General features: G+C 29.7%; 1 protein-coding gene across 1 annotated transcript in view; it reads right to left on the bottom strand.

Moving 5' to 3' along the window:
• The window catches only part of LOC113375261 (hexosaminidase D), a gene marked incomplete in the record, with an annotated part of 38,130 nt that extends 28,947 nt beyond the window's left edge, over positions 1-9,183 (bottom strand). Inside the window, 1 exon segment of the mRNA XM_026615206.1 lies at positions 9,041-9,183.
• Between the last annotated feature and the right edge of the window lie 4,264 nt (positions 9,184-13,447).

The raw sequence follows: 13,447 nt of genomic DNA, 5'->3' as shown, positions 1-13,447 counted from the left end.
AGCCCTGTTCTAGATCATACTAAAATATTACGGGCCCTACGACAAGTCGTTTAATTCTGAAAAATCGTCAAAGTTCGCAAAAATTAGTATCGTTTCTTTGGCATTTGACAAAATTAAACCTTTGATCGACGTTTTCTCAAAAACGCCTGAACCGATTTCAGAAATTTAAAAGCCATTTGATGTATCTCAATGAGGAATATCGTTTGTCAGTTTTGTGAGACGATCTGCCCAGCCGTTTCTTTGTAATTTGAAAATAAGTGTTAAACTTTTCGTCCTCATTCAAGCTCAAACTACCGAATCGATTTTAAAAAATCAAAAACTGTTCGAAAGATATTAGTTGGGAATGATACTGATTAGTTTTAGGTGAAAATCTACCGAGCCGTTTTCTTGTAATTAACTGTTGAAAAAAAAATTAAGCAGATTTTCATGGAACTTTTTTTGGCGATATATATCATGGTCTTATAGAACTTACTGAAATATCACGGCCTTACGACAAGTAGTTTAATTTTAAAAATTAATCAAAGATTAAGAAAATGAGTAGTTTTTTTGACGTTTGTTAAAATTAAAATTACACGATTTACTTGGTATAACGATAGAGCACTTGGTTTTAATGAACATAGTAAACCATTAAAGTCCTATGGAAACTGGTTCAATTATAAAAACTGGTGATTTTTGAAAATTTGCTATTAGAAAATACTCCAAGTGAAAGTGTTCGTTCGTTTTCAATCATGTGTAATGAATCCACTCGGAATATTTCTAATCACTCATCAATTAAATTATTTTTTATTGATTAAGTCGATTAATTACACATATCGGGAAGTTCATGTAACTTGTCTCAAGGCTAAATACCAAACCAACTAGTTAATTATGATCTACGTATAATACAATACGTATAGGATATACGTATTGGAAATTGCAGTGCATTAAACAGTATAACAAATTCAGAAAGAATTAATATTAGGTTGTCAAATATCTCCCTTCCGCTTTTTTGCTATTGGTTTATAATACAAAAAGGCGGATGGGAGATATTTGACAACCTAATATATAGTATATAGGGTAAAGGTACAACATAACTTTGAATTTTTTCACCCAAAACTAATTTTAACTGGTTTTCAGTAATTATAAATTTTAAATTACATTCTCCTCACTAGTAATTCAATATACACTATTACTTAAGTTCATATTTTAAGTGAATTAGTTTGTCAAAACCTGTTCATATGTGCACTATTTAATCTACGATCAACTAGATTAAGTGCAGTAAATGAAGAGAAAAATAACTGTAATTTTTTTTACTATACTCCAACTTGCATGATACCCTTGAGTTACCCTTAGCTTATCTTAACCTTAAGTTCAGAAGTGAAAACAATTTGCACTCCGTCACCACCCCCGGGAAGGTTAATGTCACCGCATTAATTGAATTATAACTCTTTTAATTCTGATTTTATCAGAACTTATATAATGCTATTTTAAATGTAATTAATAGACCTTCGACTTTCTTTATCAAAATTTTACCGTTACTTCTCTTATTTTGAACGACAAAGGGTTAAAGGGCTCGAAAGAGATACTGATTGCACTACCGCGCAATCTTTAAACAATCATAACTCTAATATTTGTGTAATAGAAAAAAACTTAAAAAGCAAGATTTGGTTTTTTGGCAATAATAATGTAAACATTACATTTTTCTTATTCATATTTATGGATATATTATATTCTAATATTGTCTAGGCTCATATTGAATTGAAATTTCTGGCAGGTGACAGTTCTAATTAGTCAAACTATTTTCAATGTCAAATAATGGCAAGTCGTTTTTGCCATTTTATTTCATTTTTTAATATCTTATCTTAATCTTAACAAACTTCAGAAAGATTTATCAAAATCCGAATAATCGTTCAGGAGGAGTATCTTTACATTGATAATTACAGAAAAATTTTATATGTAAGATGCACATATTGTAGAGCTTCGAACAATGAATCCAAAAATCAATAAAACCAGGAAGTTTTTTGAGAAACAATTATTTTGGAAATTCTGAACTTTTTTTCAAAGCAGTCGTACTGCTTTAACTGCATAAAGATGAAATATCGAAGCGCGTAAGCGCCGCGTCGCCGTCTAACGCGTAAACATTGGTACGGAACCCATAGGAATGTAAACAAAATTTATACTTATTGTTAAAATCTCTATAAAATATCTGATAATTTGATGTACATATGTCTAATGTTCATTTTTGACCGCCAAATGGCTTTTTTTTACTTTTTTTGTTAGATCTCCGAAACCGCTAGACCCGCCTTCATGAAAATTTGACCAATTCTTCATCTTGTCAATACAAGTAAAATGTTTTTTGAATTATTCAAATCGGACGCTCGATTCTCTTAAAAACTGAGTTAACGTTTTTGACACTTTTTGCGCCATATCTTCGGAACGGCTAGACCTGCCTTCACCAAAAACTAATCAGCACGTCTTCTTATCAATACGAATCGAATGTTTTTTTAATTATTCAAATCGCTTCATCCGTGTTCCCGAAATCGTCGACGAAAATTTGTATCCGCACACACATACATACACGCACACACACACACACACACACATACATCCATTTTTTCTAAGGTATGCCAAAATGTTCAGAAACCTCTGAAACATAAAAATATATAAAAATTTTCATTTTCGATTTTTTTGCGATTACTATAACTTGCCCTACGGGAAGTTAAATAATAATAAATTATTTTTAGTTATTCATGAAAAATACCGTTCTGATATAATTTAATATATAAGTACCCACAAATTGCGAATCTCTATTATAAGAACGCTCTGAACTTTTATAAATACAAAACCGTTTCGTTAATAAATTCATTCAAGTTCGAGTCAGCGTGGCGTAGACGGTTAGCGCGCCGCGTCGTGTTAACCGTCGCAAAGCGCAGGGTCGAGCGTTCGAATCCGCCTGCGACCACGGTCCGAAGTGATTTGAGTAATCGACGCTTTGGTATCAAAAATGAAGCAGGTAGAACAAATTAGACATTTCTGTGCGAAAGGAGCACGTTGTAGTTAAGACGTGTTCCCAATGAAGGAAATGTACACTCATTTGTAAATGGTTACTAGTAATCGTTTGTTCAAAATTATTTTTATTTAATAACTAGCTGACCCGGCAAACGTTGTTTCGCTAAGTTAGGTATATTCTAAACGATTTCTAAAGAATCAAAAATATTAATCCTTTAATTGTATAAGGTATTGTATTATAAAAACAATAAACCCCATTAGTTTGTCTATATTTTGTCATTACACTTATTGATTACGTTTCAAGTTTTTCAGATTCTTTTTGGATTCTGTATTTTGTGTATAATTGTAAATAATACTACTGTGCTTATACAAAATTTTCAAATTTCTGCGAGGAGAGATAAAAAATGAATTAAGTATTTCTTCTTTGACCTGCTTTTTGAAAAGTTTCAAGTAACATTTGATGAATTAAAGTAAATTTAATAAAAAGTATATATGTAGAGCAGGGCGAGGCACAAAGGTCCACTTTGACTTCGAGCAAATATAAACACTATATAGTGAAAACAAAACAATTATATCACAACAAATAACGCATTTTCCCCCTACTTTTCAAGTATTGTTGTTAAACAATGCTTAACTTTGCTGGTTTTTGACACATCGGTGATGGTTTTTTTCAATCCCGGACCTTCATATATTACTATCTATTCTTCGATAAATTCTGAGAAATTATAACTGGGAAAATGTTATTCGACAAAATGTCCTTGTGATCGACACCAAATTTAGGTTCTGAATTTAAATAACATAAATAAAAAATAATATAACCGAGAAAATCTTTTATAAATACCAATGTGTATATAAGTATATAAATGAGATCTTTCAGAGCATCGTGTTTGAGAAAAATATGCCAAAAAGTGCATTTTCATATTAACATTTCAAAAAAGTTGATATTTTGAGTTTCTAGTAACACTTGCGGCCCGTTTAATAACGTTTTCATGTATAAATATAACTACGAATAAAACTACTTACTACAATTTAATCATAATTAAATAATATTCACATAAGACATCTTATTAAAAGTAATTAAACATCATCTGTCAAAAACGTTTGACATTTCAAGTATTAGCCAGCGTCCATTGTTTTATTTAAATTACGCTTCTACAAAAATTTTCAAATTAAAAATGTAAAGTTTCTACGCGATTTTGAAATAATATCTCACCTTTCCGACCATCTCTGGATTGGCATGAATTTTTCAAGACTAAGACTGGCCAAATCGGTTTAGCCGTTTTCGAGTTTTACTAAGACATTTGAAAGAGAGCTCCATTTTTATATATGACTAGTGCCTTGTTCACAGTACTTTGGAATAAAGCGCTAATCAACAGTCGAGCAAAATTTAAAACTGATTCAACAACTCTATGTTTGAAAGTTTCGAATTCTAAGACGGAAAAAAAACTAAATTATTATAAAAACTAGCGGGGCATGGCAACGTCGTACCTTAAGACAAATTGCTGGTACATCCCATACCATAATTTAAATTTTTTAAAACGACTGCACACCGTGTGTGCAATTGCTTTCCGAGGCTATTATAAGACCGGTTGCACACTGTGTGTGCAATAATAATAATGAGCAATTATCAGTTATTCTGACAATGAGTAAAATAGTCGTCCAGATACATTTTTTTTGAATTAATAGTATCTGTAAAGTATAGAAAAACAAAATTTGGCATTGGTTTTATTGCGTACCAAAACAAAACATTTTGTTTGGAAATTCGAAATCTACATTTTTAGAAAATATCAATGTAGAACCAATGTGCATTTTTTCTAAAAATGTATTTACAAATTGTATTTCTTTTTCATTACTGAGTTACATTACTTTTTACCTTTAGACATTTTTCTAAAAAAATATTTTTTGTTTATATTATTTTCTCCTCTATTCAACTTGTTTTTTTGACTTGTTACTATTTCTTAAAAATTTTCCTTGCATTATTGAAAGCAACGTAACGATTTTATATGATCTAATTATTTTTAAATTAAATGTCTATTTTAATTATGTATTTCTATTTTCTGAGGAGCCAGTTGCACACACGGTGTGCAATCATCTTATTTATGCAGATTTGCTTACGAATTGGGTGATTTCCGAAGTGACCATGATTTTTTTATTTTATTTATAAATAAAAAGTAAAACAAAAAAAATTGCTCCTGAAGACCGCGTTCAAAAAAAATCGCCATCTCGAATGGGTTAAAACAAAAAAAATTAATAGCTCAATATTAAATCAAACTTGACTTGCGAACAATGTTTCAAACGGTCAACATGCATCGATTATTGAAGATTTTGTAGGTCTTTTCATCTATTTTATTTATTTTGATTCAATATTGAGTTATTAAAAATTTTTTGTTTAACAACTATGTGTTGTATTAATTGGTGTTCATATTTTTGATTGTTATAAATATTTTTGTCATTTTTTGGTCAAACCAAGATTCGAGACGTTTGCTTGTATAATAATATTTTCCTTTATTAAATTTGTTTTAATTATTGGATCGATGAATACTTTTATCATATATATTTCGCCATTTGAAAAAAAAAAACACGCTTTATATGTAACACGTATAATACCTACATTTACATTGTGTATAATTACTTATAATTCATTTCAAAACAATGCTCTAAGATTCATAGTTTGTAGAACGTGTTCAAATATAGATTTATATATTTACTCAAGTGAATACAGATATAATAAATGAAGTAGTCAACACGACGCTGACACATTTTCCACTGCACGTAATACAGTCATATTTACTGGAAGTAAATACAGTTGTGTACTGTTATTTTGCAAATAAATATGCGATAATATATGTATTTATGCAGAAGATGCAAGGAGAAATTTATTCCCTCGCGTTAGCTTTATTAACAACAGTTTAAACCAAAAAATGAAAAGGAGAGGTTAATGAAAACTGCTGAAAGGTTTCCAGGCATACATCTAATTATTATAACAAAGTTAGGTGTTTTAGGAATGACTAGTTAAAGTAACAGATATTTCCAGACCATATTCAATGTGCTCTATGCTCATATTTAACCCCTCTTTAAAATTTAAAAATGAAAATTTCTATATATCTTTACCTTTCACAAGTCTCTGAACTGTTTGACATGCATTAGAAAAAAATTGATGTATGTGTGTGTGTGTGCGGATCCAAATTTTCGTCGACGATTAACTGATTTGAATCATTGAAAAAACATTGAAAGACGTGCTGATTAGTTTTTGGCAAAGGCAGGTCCTATCGTTTTGAGGATACGGGACAAAAAGTGCCAAAAACAGCCATTCAGTTTTTGAACGAACGAAGCGAGCAATTTGAATGATTCAAGAAACATTATATTTGTACTGACAAAATGCGGAACGGATTAAACTTTTGAAAAAATAATAAAAAATTATCCTTAGACACACGCACATCCAATTATCAGATATCTCATAGAGATTTTAATAAGAAGTACAAATTTTATTTTCGTACTAATGTTGATCAGCAAGGTAGCGACGCGGCGCTTACGCCCTTCGATTTATGATCAGCATTGTAAAAAAGTTAAAATTTTACAAAAAAAAATTCAAAATTCTCAAAAATATAATTTTTTCATAGTATTCAAAAACTAGTGGGGCGCATGCCATCGTGCCTTAAGGCAAATTGCTGAAACTTCTCGTACCAAAATTTTTTTTTTTTAAAAAAAAATAACATTTTTGAAAAAAAATTACTTTAAAAAAATTATATTTTATACCATATTATAATTATAATTAACTATAAATTTTTGAAAAAAACTTATTTGTTTGTAAAAAAGACTTTTTGAAAAAAATGTTTTTTTCATTTTAAAATATTTTGTTCTGAACTTTTTTTTAAAGCAATCGTACTGCTTTAACTGCATAGAGATAAAATATCGAAGCGCAAAAGCGCCGCGTCGCCGTCTAACGAATAAACATTGGTACGGAACCCATAGGAATGTAAATAAAATTATCTGATAATTTTATGTGCATATGTCTAATGATCATTTTTGACCGCCAAATGGCATTTTTTTTACTTTTTTCACTAGATCTCCGAAACCTCTAGACCTGCCTTTGTGACAATTTAATCAGTTGTTCATCTTGTCAATACAAGTAAAATAATTTTTGAATTATTAAAATCCGGCACTCCGTTCTGTTAAAAACTGAGTTACCGTTTGTGGCACTTTTTGCCCGGTATCTGCGAAACGGCTAAACCTGCCTATGCCAAAAACTAATCAGCACGTTTCCTTATCAACAGCAATCGAATTATTTTTGAATAATTAAAATCGGTTGAACCGTGTTCCCGAAATCGTCGACAAAAATTTGTATCCGCACACATACACACACACACACACACATACACTCATCCATTTTTTCTACAGTATGCTAAAATGTTCAGAAATCTCTGAAACGCAAAGATATATAAATAAAATTCATTTTTGATTTTTTTGCGGAAAGGAAGCTTCAGGAAGTTAAAAAATTAAATATTTTTTCAAAATTTCAATTTTTGTTACAGGAAGTTCCAGCAATTTGCTATAAGGCACGATGCCATGCCCCGCTAGTTTTGTTATAGTATAATATTACATATTTTCGATGCATTGTTTTATTCACATTACCATATCGCGTTGTTACATGTAATTAAACGTCAATTCATATTATTGATTGAAAGAAACCTTTATGACACGAGCCGATTTTAGTTTTGTTTCCAAGTATTTATAGAACAAAAGCTACTCAATTCGAATAACCAGGAATTGAATTTCCATTACACGATGGAGGTTATTAGCATGCTTTGAAATAAGATATCAAGTAAAATCAGATTGTTTTTGGCGTCTGATCGCAATTTTTTTAGAAGTTTTCAGGCTGAGATATTTTTTTTAAGTGAAACTTCTTTAGGCGCAATGAAAGACAAATGCAATGAAAGACCGAACTGTTCGTTATTCGGTCTTGATGAGATCATTTCTATACGGGTCGATTGTGATTAGTCGTCGTGTATGTGAATAGCGATCTGTCGTTGTATGCATACCGGCATCATCGTTGTATGCGCACCGACATCAACAAGGAAATCGGCATAGATAAATAAACATTTTAAAGTTACATCGTAGTACAAATCTTGATTTAATGAAAAATGCCTGAATCAGAAAAATATTTAACCCTGTTCCTTGATAATAATAAAACAAATTATAATAAATTATAATAAAAAAATTAAACAACTAAACGTAAGTTTATTCATTAGAAATTATTTCTATAATATTCGTAGTTTCTACCAATTTTTAGGCAAAACAGATGTTACAGCTGTTCAAAGAATGAGATTATATCGCCATCGCAAAAAAGTAAAAAAAATACAAGCAGCCAATGAATGTATGTTAATTTTAATTACATGAAGTTCTTCAAACACAATTACATGATGAGTGAAGTTGCGAAAACAAAATTTGTTTAGGCGTTGTTTAACATAATCCACTGTGTGAACGAATATTATAGAATTTATTATGCAGCAATTACTTCATTTCTCTAATGAAGGTTCATTTCTAAATGCTAATTACAATGACAAACCGATCATGTCATATTTGAAGTATGACTTTAATTGCATTATTGTTTTTAAATATTATACATATTTTTAAGTTAATAAAAATATGTATTAATAAGAAATATATAATTTACAATTTATCATTATATAAATGTGTATAATGGTTGACACTAATAAATGTGTGCATCACGAATATAACCTTATTACTAATAAACATTATTCAAAATTGTTATGTGATGTATTTATTTTTACTTAAATACCAGTAGCAAATAAGTTTTACTTCAATCGCGTGTGAACCTTATATATAACGCAGACATCTGTATGGGCTTCAAAAAGTATTAATTTTGATTTTGAAAACTATTGTTAAGCCTGTGTGGCATTATTTATGCATATATAATACATATATTATTGGAAATCATATTTAAATTCTAAAATTTGTAGATGATCTCTTTCCTAAGTACATTGTTGAATTTTGCTAATTCATAAAATAATATTACTAAATATTAACTCACGTGATCATTTGCTTCAAAGTTTATGTGCTGACGCCTTCGTCCAATATCATCCCGACTTGGTTGTTCAAAGTTCGAAATATCAACATCTGCAAATCCTGGTTCCACATAAGAATACGATGATGTAGGCGGAACTTTATAAACTATTTTGGAATAAAAAGAAAGCAATATTATTGATCTATTCGTAAGAAAAACACAGTAAATATTATTTCAGGCTTATATCAAACTTATACATCAAAGTATTCAAATTTAAATTACATAGTTGGTAATTCTAACATAGTTTTATTACAAAATGAACTGAAATTAAAATTACATTTTTTTATCTGTTTAAAACTCTAATTAACCTACAGTCAAGTATCAATTTAGGCTATGAAAGATAATAAAAATATTTTTTTTGTCAAAGAAGCTCATATAAATTTTGTGATGTATTATTCTCAATATCAATTTCAATCGAACATTGAACATAACTGCTTCCTGAAATATCTTCAAATTGCTACATACTAGAGATGGGCTTATAATATCCGAAGCCAGATCGGTTAGGATTCGACTCCGCTTCAGAGAGGAGTTATATCCACTTAACAACTCCACAACTCCGACAACTTTGAAACATAATACTTGGCCCAAATGTGTTCTCTAGTGTGTTGTTCTAAGGATTTATTAAGACTTTGAAAATAGTTTACAAATAGTTCAAACATTTTTGTTCATTTTATTATAATAATTACTATTTTATGCATTTCAATATGCATACAATTCTCAAATTGACAAAAAACTTGAGAATTAAAATCAATTTTGTAATTATTTTTGAAGAGAAAATATAGAATTCTTTGAATGTGGTTATTTTTATATGAAAATAATGCAGTGAACCTTATATATGAAATAAGAACAAATCTTTGTGTATAATATTTTTCACAAAACAATAATACCTCACATTCTTTTATTATTTCTTTTTCAAGAATTGATTATACATCAGGTAGTTTGATTAGCATCCTATTACTTTTACACAATTATAAAATCATAATTGTGTAAAAGTTACAATACAATACTAAATATTTTTAGCTGGTTGTATACCATTGAAAGAGCTCATTTACGGACAAACATTATCGTATACAGAATAGAGAATACAAAATAGCATTATTTTGAGACATTATATACCTGGAAAGCCTTAACACTGGCTGTAACCTGTGAGACGAGAAAAAGATCACTTTTTTCGACCCAAATCTTTGCATCATTAAAAAATCTTAAGCGAATATCTACATATGTTAACAGATTTAGTACCAATTTAGGGAAGTCGGATATAACAAATCCTGTGAGACAACTCCACTCGGATTCACTCCGAGGGAGGAGTTGTATCGGAGTGATAACTCCGGAGTGAGTTACCATCTCTACTACATACCTTTTGATTTATACTTGACTGTAGGTTAATTAGAGAGTTAATTTATTAATAAATTCTTTTGGCAAATGCAATGTGACTTAATCCAATAACTAGAGCATGCTACAAGTTCTATTTTTAATCTAAATATAGAGACGGATAGCCCTCTTAGCAGGCGGCCAATAAGTAGAGTAAACATTACGCAACTATAATCTAATTATTAAATGAACAACATAGTCTACGACGTCGAGACTAAGCAATTAGTGCCATCAAATAAAATTAGATTGCATATTACAAATAAAAGTGTCAGTTAAAATATTCAAATTACGGAAAATCTTTAAAACAGGAAAAGTAGTATCACTGCAAATTTTGTTGTGTGAATCAAAACACAAAAACATATTAAAAATCATGAAAGAGCGCGACATTATACACATAAGGGAGTGGTAATACATAAAGAATGTTTTATTTAACACGGCGATTATCGCTCCTTTGTTATGTAAAAATTATGCTACGACATCAGGCGTGTAAAGAAACATGCCTACGGCGTGTAAATCTACGCAGTTTCCATAGAAACTAACCCAATATTCGAATTTGTTGATGACAGATGTTTAAGTGCAGATTTTGTGAATGTTATTATCAATTAAAATAGATTGTATTAAATAATATTTTATTTGTAATAAACAACTTGGTTCGGCTTTTAATGAACACATGAGTGTGGAATCGTCGAAGAAATTTATAGAACGCGAATAGAAAAGGTAATTATTAAAAAATATGAGTAAGGAATTTTTTTATGGAGGGTGGTGTCATGTATAGTGTAGGATATTATATCTCGAGCTATCATTGTAACGAATGGCAAAATTAAGATGGAAATTGCTAATCGGATAATTGATTTTGGATGCTATTTTGAATGGCACAGATCTTATCATAGGGCTTATTCAAATGTACTAAAAAAATTGAAAGAAAAATTCATAAGAGTGAATAACAGATGATTAGTGTTAATAAAACTGTAATGAAAATAATAAACAGAGAATGTGGTGCTCTCATACCATGGACCGGTTTTCGGCCAAACTACTATTTAATATCATTATATTGAATTTGAAATATTGGGATGAGTAACAAATAATAAAACTTTAACATTGATGAAATTTGTGCGCGCTATACAAAAACGCAGATATACTATTTTGATTACATTTAGATAATTCTTTGGTGTGATTTTTGTTATTAATTATATTTCATGTTAAATTTGTTAAATTATTAATTACATATAATTAATATTATCACTAACTTAATTTCAAGAATAATTTATCAAAATTATTGTAACATAGTTATTTGTAATGATATTGTAATTTTTGTAGAATTAGTGATTTTGAATTTTAATATATTAATAAATATTTATTTTATTATTTTATAATGTCTATTTATTTCAATAAAATATAGTCTTTGTGGATTGTGTGTAATATTTCATATCATATATTATTAATAACAATGTCAGTATAAGTAACAAAAACATGAATATTTTTTAAGTAAAAATTCTTTAGGGGCGACTAGGGGGTAACTCAGCGAAAATGTAACGGAAATGCTTTACGCCAAAAATACTGATTCAAAACGAGTTGATGTGATTGGTTGAGGTCGTCATGTGAATGTAGACATGTATACTCGCGATCAACTGTCAACACTACAATCATATGGATTGCAAAGCGTCTCAACCTAACTTACGTCTTACGTTACGTTATTGGTTTTGTTGTAAAAGTCTAGATTTAGGGATCAATCTTGCCGCATAACAGAAAAATGTTATGGCAAGGCTATGTTACGCTCCAAATTCCATACATTATGCTACTAAATCATACTGAACATTGTCACAAGTCTGCTGAATTGCTGTGCATTCAGGCGTTTTACACATAAACAGCAACATCACTTGTAACTTAAGTTATGAAGCTGTGTCAGAAACACACTGTTATCTAAGACAGTTTTTTTTGACATTTGCGCGGTTTCTAGCTTAGGTATTCTATCTGACAAGGGGGCGACCATTAATCAGGTTAGGTTTTTAGGGGAAGGGGGGGTCTGACAAAAAATCACAAAATATCACCTGGGAGAGGGAGGGGTATAGTAAGATATCACGTGTATTTATTTTTAACTGAATTTTTTTTTAAAAAATCAAACATTTTCAAACAAAATTAAAAAAATTTACAGTTTTATCACGTAACTGAAAATACACGTGATGTTTGGGGTCCAAAAATCCTTAAAAACTCGCTCACGTGATTAATGGACGTCCCCAATCTGAGAAATACGCCTGACTGCACACCAACCATATGGCTTTTTCAATATTTAGTATAGAAAGTTCTTTATAACATGGCCTTGCCGTAACAATTTTTCTGTTATGCGGCAGAATCGGTCCCTTAATCACTTAGATTTGATCACTAGATTCACTCGTTAATAATAATTACAAATTACAAATAATAATTACAGTACAAAAAAAAACAAATCAAATATCTAATGAAGTCGTGCCTATTTGAGAAACGTGAACTAGTATTTTATTATTTGTAGTTGCTATATATCTTTAAAGTGATAACAATCATAATATTTTTATAGGCAAAACAGATTTCATTGTAGTAAAAATTGCTACAGATATGTTATAGGTTGCCATTCAACTAATCAAGAAGAATATGTACGTCAGCAATGCCATAAAAAATCAGTTATTGATACATAAGAGTTATTACAATAACTAATGTTGACGTAAGTTTATGGTTGTTTTGGAAAGTAACATATGCAAAATGTAATATTAACGATGAATAAAAATAAAACCATATTTAATATAAAAAATATGAAAAAAATGGTTTTGTTCTTTAGAATCTGCTCGAGTACACTTATAATACTCAAATCTGAAGGTGATATATATTGGACGAGATAGCATATGAATACAATAAAACTCATAATCAACCGCTTTTATATTATCTTAAGTTACCAGTGTTAATGAATTGTTTATTATTTGTAAAAACAAAGACAAAAAATGGAATAAAAATAATGGTTCAAACGACTTTCAA

Source organism: Ctenocephalides felis, unplaced genomic scaffold (genome assembly GCF_003426905.1).
Source record: "Ctenocephalides felis isolate EL2017-DRISC unplaced genomic scaffold, ASM342690v1 CF-g0.4_SCAFFOLD_00845, whole genome shotgun sequence".
Classification (NCBI taxonomy): Eukaryota; Metazoa; Arthropoda; class Insecta; order Siphonaptera; family Pulicidae; genus Ctenocephalides; species Ctenocephalides felis.
Note: the sequence above shows the minus strand (reverse complement) of the source record. Positions and strands in the feature narration are given on the sequence as shown.